At 41.5% G+C, this 14,575-nt stretch overlaps 1 protein-coding gene across 3 annotated transcripts in view; it reads left to right on the top strand.

The window, feature by feature from the left end:
* Nucleotides 1–14,575, top strand: part of MACROD2 (mono-ADP ribosylhydrolase 2) — a 1,889,921-nt gene that overhangs the window by 635,784 nt on the left and 1,239,562 nt on the right. The gene's annotated exons all lie outside the window — the stretch shown is intronic.

Below are 14,575 nucleotides of genomic sequence, written 5' to 3'. Positions count from 1 at the left end.
ATGAATTTCCCATGGATTTGTGTGAATAGAGAGCTGGTGTGATATTTTAAAGATTACTTTAAAGGCTGCTTAAATTTGAGGATTTTTAGTAAATAGTGCTATGTTAAAATGCTGCTTTTCTTTGTAAACATTATAATACTGCATTCTATATTCCTCATAGTGCTTTGCAAGTGAAAGTATACCGACTATAGGCTGTTTATTTTCTCCTTTAACTACTGCTCGTTTTGCTTCCCTTGTTAGTGTTTTTTACCTTGTGCGAAAGAGTCGAATCATGTGCCAAATGGCCCTCTCTCCTACTTGGAATGTACACTTATGTCAAAGCCCTTTGTGTGCAGTGCCGTTCAGAGCAGCTGCCTCTCTGACTCCGAGGCCCCGAATGTGAAAGGTGATTTCCCTTTCCAGGCTGAGCTGGCTCCACATTTACCAATATTGGCCATTCTTCCTTTTAACACCATACTACCTTTGTGACGTGATTGATACCACCCTGAGGACAAGCAGATTACTGATTATTTTCAGTTTGGTGTCTGTCCTTAAACCAAGGAATAAGGCCTGGCCTCCTTCTGAGTCACTGCTTTCTTTCTTACCAATTAAAGTGCAAATCAATAATTCTTCACCTCTGAGATTTCTGAAGACAGATAATCTCAGAATCACTAAATATGGCCAGAACAATGGTGTATGGATTGACACAGGATAACTTTGTTGAATGTGCTCGCTCCTGTTTGACATCCCTGTGTATCACTCATGCAGCTTAGTTCAGGGTTGCTGAAGACTTGGACGTGCCAGGCACTGAGGTACAAAGGTCAGTCATACCAATGCCTGTGCTTGAGGGCTTCCAGAGTTGGAATTCTTGGGCATCCCGGGGCAAGTGAATCTTTGTGGAACAAGGACTCTAGCTGTGGAAAGTCAGTCCACAGGACTCAGTACAGAATCTGTGTGAGCTGACATCCTGAGTCAGGCAACTCACGTTCGGGCCCCTGGGCACCAGCCCACAGGGCACATCTAGGAAAGAATCGTCCAGCAGACTAGAACTTTCCAGCCTGGAATGGCTGTGCCACCTCAAGAAAGTCACAAACATGGGTATTTGTGAACAGATCTTGGTGTATCTCTATATTCAAGAAGATTGATAATTTATTTTAAAAATGTAAAGAAAAGCGATGAAAGCAATACGAAATGAGTGATAATCACTCACATCTCCTGCATCACATTGTAGTATTTCACAGTACTTTCACAAGCCCTTATATTTTCAATTTTATTTTATAAACATTGTGTGTGTTCATTTTCCCTTTTCCTATCCCTGAGAGATGTTTTTCTTTCTCATCAATTTGGTTCATCCATTTCAGAGTCATTAACAATCCACAGATGTGCTTTTGTAGAAAGAGAATGAAAAGGGAGCTCATTACATACTGTTTGGGTCATTTTCCCCTCCATATTTAATAATTCCATGACAGTTTGACAGCAGAGCCTAGTTCCTATCTGTCCTCTGTGACAGCGGTTTTATCATTTAAGGTACTAAAGCCAGTCATCCAGTCACCAGTGATAATATCTTTGTGCATCAGCAGTTTGTTTGGAAAATGCTATTGTCTGGGTTATAGACAAACTTGGTAATTTTCAACTGGTCCTCACTTCTTTTATGTTTGCTAAATTAATCTATTCATAAGTGCTTGTATTTGAATTAATTATATTTATAATCTGTGTCCTGTGATTCATCATGATTGGTGGAATGATCAGCCTCAAAGATTTGGTGTTTCTTCACTGCTTGGATATTTTGAATGATTTCTTTTGATGTAGAATAGCCAGTCTTCTTTTCCAAAGTAATCTCAAGGGTGGAAAGGATATTGGCCAATATGTACTGATGGCTATCGCTAAGGAAAGGACCAAGGAAGCGGACTAAGTCCTGTTTATACAATTTGACATTTTGGTACCTTCTCCCTTATAAGATAAGATATTTTGGGGTGCATAATAAAAACCTAGATTTCTGTAGATTTTCAGAGGTTTGTCAACTGGTTAGATGTTTGTGTTCATGTATCATTCTACCAGATGGTCAGCTTCATATGGGTAGGTTTGTCCGTCTCAGTCACAGTTCTAGGGTCAATATCAAGCATAGCATGTCCTGAATTTGCACTGAATTAATGTGAATGAATGGTGATCACATGAATGGCTCCAGACATTTTAACCTGGCAGATGGAGTTTTACCTGTTGTTTCTACTTCTACTTCTAATTCTTTCCCTCCTGCAAGCCGTTCTGCCCAGTCCTGGCAGATTAATATTCCTAAATCCAGAGTCCTTAGAATTGTCTACAAGGCTCTAGAGGATGTGCCCCTCCTTACCTCTTTGACATCATCTCCTTCTGTCCTCTCCATTGCTCCCACCGTCCACTTGGCCAGATCTTCAGTGCCTTTGCGTTAGCATTCCCTCCGCCTGGAATTCTGTTCTTCCAGACACCTACAGGGTGTGTTCCCTCACCCACTTCAAATCCTTGCTCAAACGTAACCTCAAGTGTTACCCTAACCAACCTATTTTTAATTGCTTCTCTGCCTTATTTATATTTGTTTATTGTAACATCTAACCTTCAAATACACTGTATCATTTACCTATTTATTTTGTTTATCATCTGTCTGCCTTCAGGAATGAGCACAGAGATATTTCCAGCATCATTTTCATTTGTCGTTGTATCCATACAGCTTAGAAAAATGTTTGACACATAATAGGAGTTCAAAAAATATTTGCTGAATGAATGAATAAAATCTAACTCTGTTCCTCTCAAAAGTCTCCAGTGGGTTTTTCTTCAAACAGACTTGTTAGCCTGATTATCTTTGGCTGTCCATGATTTACTGCCCTATCTTGAGCTACTTACAACCCTTTAAATGATCTGAATTGCTCAGAATGGCATGTCTGTACACGGGGTCGGTATCGAGGGCTTTCTAGAAAACTCTGTCTTTACTCCTTTCTAACTTGTCTTCCAGACTCAGCTCAAATATCACTTCTGCCATAAGACAAGTCAGCTAAAAGTGCCTTCTCTTTCCTCAAAACCCAGAAGACTGCACGTTAACCTGCTGAGGGCACTTTTTACTTGCTACTTTTTATTGCTGTATATGCAAACTTTCCACCTTCCAGCAGTCCCTTGTGTATCATGGGTAGCAGAGAAATATCTATCAAATGAATTGATTGTTAAAGGTGGTAGTCTGGTTGATAATTGGTGGTGGTGTTGGGGGGATGTAAAAAAAAATTCCTGATAGTCCTACAAATTGATGAAATCAGTGTTAGTTATCCATGTGTTCTTTAAATTATATTGTAACAGCTAATCCCAAAGTCTCTTGTCTAAGAAATTTACCCTTAATGGACCTTCTCCTAAAGGTGAACAAATAAAAATAAAGAAGCCATATTAACTTAATGGTTTTCAGCATAGCTCACACATCTATTCTATTTCTAGAAAATGCTTCACTTTTAGGCTTTAGGGCTGAATAATCATCAAAGATAAGTGGGAAAAATGTTAAACTTATGTATATAAAATGGTGGAATCTGTTTCTTTTATTCCTTCTATTTAATCTTTGTGAGACATCAAAGGGTAACCTTAGTGTCCAACTCACAGTTTTTCATTAATCATTTGAAAGGAAGCTTTAGAGTGAGAAAACATAGCATAGCATGTGTGAATATCCTATAATGGTGAGGATCAGAAGCCTTATTCCCAGGTGCAGTGATAATCAGATGATAGTAGCTTGAAAGATACTGTTGATAATAATTAGTACTTCTCTTATGCCCTTCATCAAGAAATCATAGTACTTGGAGACATCAGCTCATTAGCTCTTTTGAAATTTCCATGAGGAAGTGACATGCCAAGTAAAATTTTCTTCTAACCCCGAGAAAAATTCGGGCACAGAGAGGTTAAATCTGTTGCTCCCGGTAGCAAACTAAGTCCACAGTAGAGACACGGCAGGGACCAAGTGTTCCTGAGCTAGAGACAGAGTCTGTGACAAGCACTGGCCACAGCTCCTGCCTGTTTTTGTAAATAAAATTTTATCAGAATGTGGCCACACCCATTTATTTACGTATTGACTATGGCTGCTTTCCTGGGACAGAGCTGAGCAGTTGCCACCAGGACTGTGTGGCCATGAAGCCTGAAATATTTACTGTCTGTCCCTTTGCTGAAAAAGTTTGCCAACAACTCATCAGTGGCAATCCCTACTTTTTATAAAAGAGGAAGCTAAGATTCAGCGAGGTTAAATATTTCTTGAGTTTCATTGGATGTATGTGACTTACCCAGAGCGCTGTTGACAACGTGAGACTGAAATACCCTCTGTCTCTTTCTCGGGACAGCCCTTCCTTCTGTTGCCTCAATGGGTCATCACTTTGGGAGGATGATCTGAAGCCTTTTAAATCTTTCAAATTACAGGACTGCCTTGGGAAAAAAAAATGCCTGAAAAGAAAATGGGCGTTTTTCTCAATAGGGCCAGGACTGGAGAGTGAGTAAGTCACGTCTCTGAAGGGAGAGTGAGTTCAAGCCACCAGAGCACTAGGAAGTACATCCTTCTTCCCGGCTTCCTTCAGTGGTATTAGTTAGTGTGCCGAAAGGGACCTTGCAGTCCTGAGGAAATTCAGTTTCTAGAGTAGGTAACTCATAAGATGGTTCTGAGTTAGTCCTCTGTGAAACATGACCTGATTTCCACCATCACGGCTCCCCAGCAGGTGTCTGATTGTGGAGAAGGCGCACTGCCAAGAGTCAGACTGCCAGTCTTTGATGGAGACCCGAGGGCCCTCACGAGGCCCTTCCATAATTAAATGATTTACATTACAGAAAGAGAAAAATGGCTTTTGAAGAACATAAAATCATCTTCCTTCCTGGAGAGATGGGGATGTTCCTCCTAAAATCGATTCTGATTGGCTCATTTTCCTTAAGTGCTTTAGAAATTTAATTTCTATTTGAATTTATTTCTTCCTAATTCCCACCCCTTTCATTTGTATTAAGCAGTTTTGTAGGTGTGTCCCCTGAATGACCCTCATGATGATTGTGGGCGTGAGAAGGACGGAAGGACTGCCAAACCCAGGCAGAGGTTCTCAGACTGTGCTCCCTGCCCAGAGCAGTAGCAGCGACACCCCCTGGGAACAGATCAGGGATGCAAATCCTGTGCCCCAGACCTACTGAAGCAGAAACTCTGTGGTTCAAACATTTAAGTGTGACAGCCATGACCTAGACGGTGGTGCAGTTCAGGGCAGAACCCCGGCCTTTTGATTCCTCGCCCTGCAGACAACACAGGCATTCTTTTGGGTCACAGACTTTCTTTGAAGAGAACTTCAACATGATCTTCTTTTCCTTTGTGGCATTTTCACAGTTAGTGATGGCCTCTGTATTTGTCCATTTACATGTTTGTTGCCTGCCTTCTCAAACAGGATAACAGGAGTCACAAGGAGATCAGATGTCGTATCAATCTCAAGGACCCCAAGGATCCTTGGCCTCTGACATAATACCCAGTTCAGAGCTGGAGTCTTGTATTTACAGGAGGAATTAATGAACACATTGTCTCTGTCATAGTCATAGCTGCACTGCCAGAAACCAACCAAGAAGACACTCAAGATAAGCCTACGTGATTCCAGAAATCTACAGAGCGAGTAGTGCTGCTTCTCACAGCATCTGTCACCCTGTCACCAAACGTGCCACTTGCTCAAAGCACAGGGGGCATGATTTGCTTAATTTGCCCACCTGGTACACATGTAGCCTACACTTTGATTATGTTCTTTCATTTTCTCTTTTTTATTTGACTCATTTCCATCACAGATTCCATTCCCGAGTGGCTTCGTGAAGAAACAACTAAAAGATTCTAAAAGTAAAAAGTTTCTTTTAAAACTATTTGCATTTTGGAAGCAACTAGTATTTACATTGTTGTATTAGTGGGCTGAGTGTAGGATAAATGCCGGTACTTGGGTTGCACTATTTGACATTTCAGCAGGTCTTCAGAGGACATTGTCTATACCTTCTTTTTCCTATGTGATCAATAGGAAATAACAGTGTAAATCAATTCTGAGCAATAACGTAAATGGGCTCTCGAAGGCAATTCCCGCTGTGAAATAAGTAGTTAGCTGCGATACTGGCATTAACCGCAGTGGGGGTAATCAGCCTTTGGATGTGTTTAATCAGAGTTATCAGCTGAGATTAAAAAGAGAGCTACTGTTGTGCAAGGATAATCATTTTCAGGATTTAAAAGATGAATATTTGAAGGTGTTCTCATAAATTAAAGCCATCAGAATTGCTTTGAGTAATTTAGGATGCTTTGAGTTCAGGCCCAAGCAAACAGGAAAGGTTAATCTCAGAGCCACGGCAGTTAATGTGCAGAAGCTGTAGAAAACACTTATTCAAGTAAGTAGCGGATACTGAGTTAAATGAAGATTTTTCCAACAGTGCTAAAATGTTCCTTGAGCTATTACTAACATCTATGATTTGAGTAGAAAGTGGGCAGCACAGAATAATTTGTAAACTTATTAACTATTCTTACAAATTATCACTAATCCCAGAGACTAAATATAAGACCAATTCGTGGCTTGATTAGAGGTATTTCCAGTTGAAAATCTTGATGAAGCCAAGGTCTGCATTATAGAATAAAGATTGATTCTGGGTCAAGGACACTAAACGTCAAGGTAGAAGGTCTGAGGAGAAGTTCTGAGTCCAGGATATCTTAATTGTTTGGTAAAGCCTTCTGAGCCTGGGATTCCTCATCCATGATTATCTGGGAGTGGTTAAGATATACCTTAGGTAAGTTTGTTAAACATACACAGAACCACTTTCTAACTGAGTGAGATATATAGATATGAGACTCTGTTATTACTTATAAAATGCCATACCTCACTTACTTATGGAACCAATGTTTATTGAATGTATCCTTTGAACTGGAGTGTTCTTTGAGAGTGTAGAAAACCACAGTGAAGAAGATAGCCAAGGTTCCAGTCCTCTTAGATCCTAGATACTACCAGAGAAAGTCAGAAAATAAACCCATTCACATGAATGCAGATACTCTCAGATGATGATAAGGACTATGAGAGAAATAAAGTTCCAATGGACAGTGGAGGGAGGGTCTACTTTTCCCATGGAGGTCAGGGAAGGTTTCCTGGAGGAGGTGATACTTGAGCTGATTGCCACATTGCTATCTGGGGAGAAAGTCATGGCAGGCAAAGTGAAAGTACTTTACCACTGAGTTAAAATAAATCACCTTGCCTGATGTGTAAAGTGAGACAGTCTATGAATTTTTTCAATTGTTTTTCCTTGCTCCAAATATTCTATTACAGTTCTGACATATGTGCAGTTTTAATTTAAGTCTAGTTTTGGGGGGTAATAGAGCTGCTGCTGCTGGAGCTGAAGGGAATTTTAAAGCTCACCTAATCAGACCTCCTTCTTTTACAGTGAACGAAACTGAGACGCCAAAAGATGGTTTAATTTTTCCCAGGCCATGTGCTAAGGGACAGAGGCCAGGGGAGCCTGGGTGTGTTGACTCGCAGTATAGAGCTCTAGAAGGAGGACTAATATGCACTGCCTCTCCCAGTCTGTGTGATCATACTCACTCCCCTGTGGGCGTATTGCGAGCATTTAATCTGCTGTTCAGTGAGATGATGTACGTGAACATACTTTTGAAATACTGATTTCTTCACTCTATTATTACTGGTCATTTTAGATGAGTTGTATGTAAATTTCACATGCCACCATGAGCTCTGCTAGTAACATTTACAACAATAATCCACTTGAACATACACAGCAGTGACTGGTGTCTGAGAAGACGTGGGAGTCGTAGATAGGAATTAAGTCCTGCACCACCCTCAAGACTCAGACATTTGCTCCTGCTTCATCCCAGTATCACACCCTCATAGAAACTCTTCCAGAGTTCTTTTGAGAAACTTTAGATGGCAACTGTATTGATCATAGCTGTGGCCACAGATTCTTTGGTATTTCTTTCCAGGATAGGTAGAGTTTAATTCTCCTCCCTTCGCATGGACTGGACTTAATGACGCCGTTAGTGAGTAGAATGTGTCAGAATATTGGGAGTTTCTTAGATTAGGTTACAAAAAGACTGCGGCTTCCATCTTCCATGCCCTCTCTCAAATTAGTCTGTATTAGTTTCCAAGGGCTGCTGTAACAAATTTCCAGGAATTTGATGGCTTCAAACAGTAATTGATTCTCTCACACTTCTGGAGACCAGAGGTCTAAAATCATGATGTCAGCAGGACTCCTCTCCTTCTAGATCTCCAGGGGAAATGCTATCTTTGCCTCTTCCAGCTTCTGGTTATGGCAACATAACCCCCATCTTTGCTTTTGTCTTCACATGACCATCTTCCCTGGATATCACTGTGTTTGTTCTCCTTTCACTTTAAGGACACGTGTCATTGGATTGAGGGTCCACCCTAATCCAGGATCATCTCAAGATCAAAGAGATCCTTATCTTGGTTATCTCTGTAAAGACCCAAACAATTTCACATTCACAGGTTCTGGGGCTCAGGACATGGACATATCTTTTTGGGTCACTGTTCAACCCAGTATACACTCTCTGGGTTAAGTCAGCACCCATGTCATGAGGTGGCCCTGAGAAGAGGAAAACCAGCTACCATGTTATGAGAGAGCTCAGACAGCCTCTGAAGAGGCCCACATGTCAAGGAACTAGGGAGCTTGGGAGAACACCATCTGGCCCCATTAAAGCTTTCACATGTCTACAGCTGGGACTGACAGCTTGACTGCAGCATCATGAAAGACCTTGAGAATTAAGCTGTCCTCGAATTCCTGACCTAGAGAAACTGAGATAATAAATGTCTGTTATTTTAAGTTTGGGGTATTTATTACACAGCAGTAGGTAACCAATACAGCAACTATGGCCATGAACTATGTTATAGTAAGGTGAGGAGCCCACCAGCAGAGTGGTTGGAGTGTAATCACATTTTCTGAGCACATGACCTGCCAGGCTGAGGGACAGGCCCTAAATGCAAGGGGAAAGCAAAATAGAATTTGGGGTAATGCTGTGCTTCATCAGTGATCTTAAAAGCAAGAAATACAACCATAACCCTTCACCACACCTCTGTCACAGGCAGCATACTAAAATGGGAAAAATGGTTATGGATGGAAACATCTGTCATTTTCATATTAAAAAAAAAAAAGATTAAGGTCAAAGAGAACCTAAAGTCCAGCTTAGTAAAGAAGAACTGGGGGGAAAGGCATAAAATTCAGTGTTAATATTTACCTGATATACTTTAAATTCTTTGCGCTTGCTGCTCACATGCTTTTTACTGATAGGAATTGCCATTTTCATTTTGAGGAGAAAAATTAATTCTGCTTCTATCCTGTCTTAGTGCTGTTAGCTAAGTGAGGCAGAGGCGGCTTCCTGTTTACATCTGTAGCTATGGCCTTCTAAATATTTGCTGGACTGGGTGGCGTGCTTCCCATTAGCACCTTCATTTTTCAGAGCCACCCAGAGTTTGTTCCATTTCTAATCATGCACTATCTGTGAAATCCCTATGATTTCCTAAGGCCTTCTGAAGCTTTCCTTCCCCTACTTGTGACATTTTGAGGAAAGGTTTACTCCCCCTCTATGTTTATTCTGCTTAGTGGAGATCATCAGAGACAACCTGAACTGTATTTTTGCAAATTCTCCTTCAAGTTCTGTCTGTTTGGTATTTAGAGTTCAGTGACCCATTTGAAGGTACATGGAGGACAAAGGGCAGTCTTAGAAATCCCTTCTGTTTACAGACACTCAGCTTTTAATTTTCTCCATCGTGACACGTGATGCTGAACTATTGTACTTCCTCACCTGGCCAGGTGACTTTGTTCCTGTTTTAGGGTCACTCCTCTACTTGGGTGTGTCATATGCACATGCATATAAACATTCATGAACATATACATGTGCATGTACATGTCATTTTTCATGTGCTCCATTAGAAGTATATTCTTATTATGATGAGCACAGACATCCTTCTGCATTATAATATGTTTTATGAGTATAGAATTCAAGGTTTTTTGTTTGCTTGTTTTGCTTTTTTTGTTTGTTTTCTGAGCTGTTTGAGAAGGCATTCTGGGACATTCTGGGAGAGTTTGGGGGTGGCTTGATGGAACTGGGATGGAAGACATTAGGGGTCCCCTGGGGAAAATGCCAAGAGGCATCCTGGAGGGGCAGGTAGAGGAAACCTCACTGCTGCGCTGGATGAGCTGGCAGGACTGGGCTTTCCTCCTCTGCACGTCCAGGACACGTCTTACTGTCATACAATTAAGGGAAGTTATCTTGGTTACCTTCCTCCTAGTCATACCCACTACCTGAGTTGTTGGGTGGATGCAAAGAATGGTGAGGCTGAGAAACCCTGCATCAGAGTGTGTCCGTCAAAAATGGTCAGGGCTGCTCCATATAGAATACTGCATAGTTAAGAGACCAAACCATATAGCTGTGCCCATAGAGGGAGGTGAAATTCAAGAGCTGATATTTCAGACATTCCCTTCCATTCTGCACTGTCTGCAATAGCGGCATTTCTTCATCTACCAAAGTAACTGGTCGTCATGGGCACCAAACCTGTTACCTAAAACATATTAATATCACACTCCAAGCACCATCCTATTGTTTATGCCTATTTGGAGAATAACCATCACCCTGGCTTTTTTCCTCTTATTTTCGTTGTTCTCTTACCACTCCATTCAGAACTCATAGGATCAGTATTTCAAAACTCGTATGAGAAGTGCTTCTATTTAGTGCTCATCATGGTACCTTAACAGGTTTTTATTCATCACCATCCTTGAGGATATACATTTGGGGACAATGGAGCTTTCAATAAAAGTCTGACAACTGCGATATTTTAGAGATGGGAAAAACTCTACAAATCACTCTTTTGGCAACTGGAACCAGTCTCTCCCATTAAGACCTAGGCAAGGGTTACTATCCTGTATGCCTTGCACCTGACAGTCTGTCTGGTACATACTAGGGAGTGATGAGTGTTCCATTCATTCAGCAAACACCGATCGGTTCCTAGAATGTGTACCAGGTGCTTGGCTTGTCTTTTGGAAAAGAATGATGTGCAAAACAGACAGGGCCCTTGCCCTTGTGGAATTGAGTTGAGTTGAGTTGAAGTGATCAAGTGACTTGCCCACAATCACACAGATTTAAGTGATAAACCCTTGTAAGGAGTCCAGATAGTCAGTTTCTCCACCTGTGGTCCTTCCTTCTTTCTTGTGGGGATTTTATTTGGGGCCTCTTACAGAGAAAAAAAAATCTGGTGCTGTTGGCCTGTTTTCCCCGTGTTTCCTTGGGGTTTTCCTATGAAGTGGCCAGTGGACATCGGCAGTGGACTCTGACACATTCATGCCCTGGGAGGGGTGGAGGGACACGGGACCCCTCTCTCCATCTGGTACAGCAAATGCCTCTGAAAAACCTGATTCTAAGTTGGCATCAGGGGTACAGGCCTTTCTTAACTTGGATCTGGTATAATAGCTGCCTGACATTTTCGAGGGATACAGGGAGCATATTCCTGTAATCCCCATGAAAGAGTTTGATATCTCACATTATTTAAGAGTAAGGCAGCCAGTGACTTGTAAACACTTTTTTCAATAATTAATTGTGATTTGATATCCATATGTTTTAGGGAAAAAAATATTTTGAATCCCTAGGCCCTAAATCAGAATGTCCAACATGCATTGATATAGAATATGGAAGTGAATTAAATGGACAGATTCATTACCTATGGTTTCATTCTGTTTATTTTTTATAGGTACCTTTAAAAAATAAGATTGACACATATCTGTCAAAGCATCTGTACCAAGTTATGTTTCCCAGACATAAAACACATGGCTGGAGTTTGGGAATCCTTGCCTTTTTGTTTTGGCCTTTCTGCTGTTTTGTTTATTTTTCTTCTTCTTCTATTTGTTTTTTTTTTTCCTTAGTGCTTTGTAACTGCCTCTCAGATTTTTGTTGAACTGTTTGATTGATTTGTGGCATAGTCCATTTTAAAGATAGAATTTGGAACTTCCTGAAGTCAGAATAAATCCATAAGAAGTATTTAAATGGATGTCCTTTCTGTCTTGAACTTTCTTTCTGTTGATATCCACATCCCATAAAATACTTAAGAACACGGGCTTTGAAGCCTAATGTTCTGGGCTCAGATTCAGGCTCTGGATTTAGGCAGGTTGTGAAACCTCTTTGTGCCTTCATGTTACCACCTGGAAATGGGAATAAGGATAGCCCTGCTGTCACAAAGACCATTGTGACTGCAGCACTCGGAGCATTGCCTGCCTCCATGTAACCGTTGTATAAGGTCAGCTGTTTTTCCCTGAGGTCATCCCACCACCGTAACTGAAATGTCAGCCCACCACTCTGTTCTCTTGCCCTGCTTTACTTGGCTTCACAGCTCAGATCATCATCTGACATTATTTTATGTATTTACTCGCTTATTTGTTGAATGTTTGTCTCTTCCACTAGAAAGTAATCTTCATGAAAGCAGAGATTTTGTTAACTCCTGTGTCTTCTTGTCCTAGGAAGTCTTCAAAGCCAGTTATGAATGAAAAATGCAAGTGCACAGGAAACTTTAATGTTTAATTATGTATAATTATTAGCAGAGTTACCAGAAGAACTAGCCTAGGAAAACACTTAGTTTTAGGTTCTGCTCACTTGGCTCTTCCGGGAAAGTGGTTAACTGTTACAAATCAGCCAGAAACAGCATCAGTACATGGGAAGGTCAAGCCTGTGATTGACATTCGGTATATCTGCCAAGACTGTTTTAGGTATGCTGCACATCTTTTTCCTATTTTTCAAAACCGTTGTTTAAGTGGTAGTGTCAGGGAGAAATAAGCAAAGAGGAAGAGGTTCAAAGAGCTTGACCTGGGAATCATGTCCTGCCTTGCCTGGCTAAAAACCGATGAATTGATACGGAGGTCCTTTCCCATTGATTTAGTCTGTGTTCAAAGGTCCAAGCTCAATTTATTGTTTAACCTCATTAAAATAAAGTGATAATTCTATGGGTTTGGAATATGTTATGGTGGAGACTGCTAGCCTCAGTGCTTACAACTCGCATGTAAATGTGTTAAGAGGGGAAATATTGATGTGTGCTTCCTCCGTGTTCAAACCGTTCAGACTTTATGGTGAATAATAAAGCTTTACAACTTGCTTATCACAAATAGGATGCTAGGGACTTGCAGGAACATGAGAAATCTATTTACTGTTTTGTGTCAGAGTGATCTGGGCTGCCTCCCCATTTATAGACCCCCCAGAGCTAACTGTTGCCTGGGGTGGAGAAGGAAATAACATGATAGTCAGTGGTTAGAGAATATTAATTTCACATGAATAGAATTTCCTTTTATTACAAGGAGGTAATTATCTGACCACTGGGCAATGGAGCAGCATTCACTGCTAACTCAATTTTGCCAGATGGGTGGAAGCATAACCCACCCCTTTGGCCCTTTAGGGCTTCTGACATAAGGATTTTAAAATACAGTTACAGTTTCTTGCTTAGGAATTACCTCTGCTTTCAGCCTTTGTAATTGCAGCCGTGGTCCTGAGACCACGTGGTCCATCTGGTAGGAAGAAAAAAAAAGTTGAAGTGATTTGAGGAAGAGAATAAAATATATAATTGTTACACTAGCATCCTCTCTGGCTTGACAAGAACTGCAGAGTCATATAGGCACCCTCCCACCTCCTCTTCCCAAGATCCACCTGAAGAACAGAGGACCAACTGATGAGGCCTCTCCCTTAGCCCCACTTGTACGGAATGTGAGCACACACTCATGAAGGCATTTAATCCTTTCTGTCCCCCTGTTTGAGACAACCAGTGTTTCAATAGCCCATTCCGGTTCCGTACTAAACCACTGCTCTGGGGAAGATATCTCCCTGCCCATGATTAGATGTTATAGTCTGTAAAGTGCGGTCCTTGGCCTGAAGAAATGTGACTCAGGAGTCCAAATTGGAGCACCGTCTTCTGTTCCAGCTCTTGTGCAGCCCTCCGAACATCTCCCTCTGGGGAAGCAGCACCCAGTTCAGAATCAGTGTCCGTTTCTGTCAAGGCCCATTTGTCTCCCACTGCCCTACGCCCCACACCTTGGGCTCCCTGCATCCATGTTACTTGCCAGCTGTGTTTGGGACCATCTTCCAGGGAATCTGCCCCAGGGCCATCTGCAGTCTGCCTCTTTTATTGGCAGATAGAACAATTTATTGGCATTTTGTGGCTCAGAGGGTGCAAGATGCCTCAGATACCCCCATATTCACTTATTTCATGGACCCAGGTCGCCACCTTAAGCAAATACAAGGGGAAATCTGCTTCTCAATTCCAACCACTTCTAAACCTGGAAGGGGCTTCTTCTGATGGGCGTCGATATGTCTTAGTTTAATGCACCCCTCAGGTTCCCATAGTGATGGGCCTCCCTTTAATAGGTCAGGTTTCCATTGCCCTCCGCCCGGGCACTAGGCCAATGGCTGTTGCCCATGAATTGGTAAAAGTGGAACCATATAGATTTTGATCATAAAGCAACACGCAAGTCAGTCCACCAAGCTGATTCATTTGTACCTTTTTCTATCAGAGTGGTGGCCTTTCAATCATGATGTTGTTTGTTCACCTAGAAACTGCTGTCCACAAACCAATCTACT

This window comes from Vicugna pacos, chromosome 19 (genome assembly GCF_048564905.1).
Source record: "Vicugna pacos chromosome 19, VicPac4, whole genome shotgun sequence".
Taxonomy (NCBI): Eukaryota; Metazoa; Chordata; class Mammalia; order Artiodactyla; family Camelidae; genus Vicugna; species Vicugna pacos.
Note: the sequence above shows the minus strand (reverse complement) of the source record. Positions and strands in the feature narration are given on the sequence as shown.